Source organism: Mastomys coucha, chromosome X (genome assembly GCF_008632895.1).
Source record: "Mastomys coucha isolate ucsf_1 chromosome X, UCSF_Mcou_1, whole genome shotgun sequence".
Lineage (NCBI taxonomy): Eukaryota > Metazoa > Chordata > Mammalia > Rodentia > Muridae > Mastomys > Mastomys coucha.
Window position 1 is genome coordinate 82343205 of NC_045030.1, and position 1702 is coordinate 82344906.

Genomic DNA, 1702 nt, shown 5'->3' on the forward strand with positions numbered 1-1702 from the left:
ACTCATCTTTGATGTACTTGATTCTTTTTTGTTCTAGAGCTTTCAGGTGTACTTTTAAATTGCTTATATGAGTACTTTCTAATTTCTTTGCAGAGGTACTTAGTACTTTCTATAAGCTTTCCTCTTAGCACTGCATTCATTATGTCCCATAAAGTTAGGTATGTTGTGTTTTCAGTATTTATTGAATTCTGGAAAGTCTTTAATTTCTTTTTTTATTATTATTATTTCTTCCCTGACCTTGAGAACATTGAGTATAGAGTTGTTCAATTTCCATGAGTGCGTAGGCTTTCAGCTATTTCTGTTGTTGTTGAAGTCCAGCTTGAATCTATGATGGTCTAATAAGATCCAAGGAGTTATTCAAATTTTCTTATATCTGTTGAGACTTGCTTTGTGACCGATTATATGGTCAATTTTGGAGAAGGATCCATAAGATACTGAAAGGAAGAATTGTTTTTTTTTTTTTTTGTATTTGGGTGAAATATTTTATAGATGTCTATAAGGTCTATTTGATTCATAATGTCTATTAGTTTCATTGTTTCTCTGTTTAATTTTTGTCTGAATGCCCTGTCAATTGGTCAGAGTGGGATGGTGAAATGTCCCACTACTAATGTGTGGGGTTCGATGTGTGATTAAAGCTTTACCAATGAATGTTTCTTTTACATATGTGGGTGCCCTTTGTTTGGGTCATAGATGTTTGGAAGTTAGATATCATCTTGATAGATTTTTCTTTGGTGAGTATGAAGTGCCCTTCTCTGTCTCTTTTGAATAATTCTGGTTGAAATTCTATTTACTAGATATTAGGTTGGCTACCCCACCTTGCTTCTTGGGTCTCTTTGACTGAAAAAACTTTTTCCAGCCCTTTAGTCTGGGTAGTGTGTATCTTTATGAATGACTCATGTTTCTTGTATGCAGCAGTATGATGGATCCTGTTTTTGCATCCATTATGTTAGCCTGTGTCTCTTTATTGGTGAATTGAGTCTATAGATATTGAGATATATTAATGACCAGTGATTGTTATTCTTGTTATTTTGATGTTGGTACTGTTAGTGTATGCATGTATGGGTTTTTGTGTTTGCACGATTGTGTTTGTGTGTGTGTGTGTGTGTGTGTGTGAGATTTCCTTATTTTGCTGGTTTGAAATTACCTATTTCCTGTGTTGTTTTGATAAAGTTATCCTTCTTAGGTTGGATTTTTAATGAAAAAATTATTAAGAATTCTTGTCATGGTAGTTACATCCCCCAATTTAGGGAGAGGGATAATACTTTAGAAAATCACTGAGAAATTATTCTCTCTCTTCCAAAGCCAGGCAAATGCAGAGAGGAGAAAACGCCTTGCAAATGTTGGTTTTTAGTTTTCCTTTATCCTAGAGGGCAGGTACAGAGGAATCCATCATATAATGCTTCTTAGTTCAGAGTGGGGTGTACTTGATCCCCTTCGCTGACTCCTCAAAACCGGAGAAATCGACCCATTTGTGGTATGATTCTTGATGTCCATACTCATTTATTATCCTTAATGAGGCTGTCACTTTTCCTAGTAAAGCTTTCATTCTGTAGGTTCAGAAAAAGGTTGTCGTCTGTGTGATTCAGTTCTATGATGTAGTGATCCTCTTAGAAATGTTCTGGCCAGCCTGGATCTTTCGGATCTTAATAGAGTAGGGATTTTTTTTTCTTTTTTTAATATATGTGATTAACTTTTTTTTTTT

General features: G+C 34.7%; 1 pseudogene; it reads right to left on the reverse strand.

The window, feature by feature from the left end:
* Positions 1-1496: 1496 nt before the first annotated feature.
* The window catches only part of LOC116086028, a 13697-nt pseudogene continuing 13491 nt past the window's right edge, over positions 1497-1702 (reverse strand).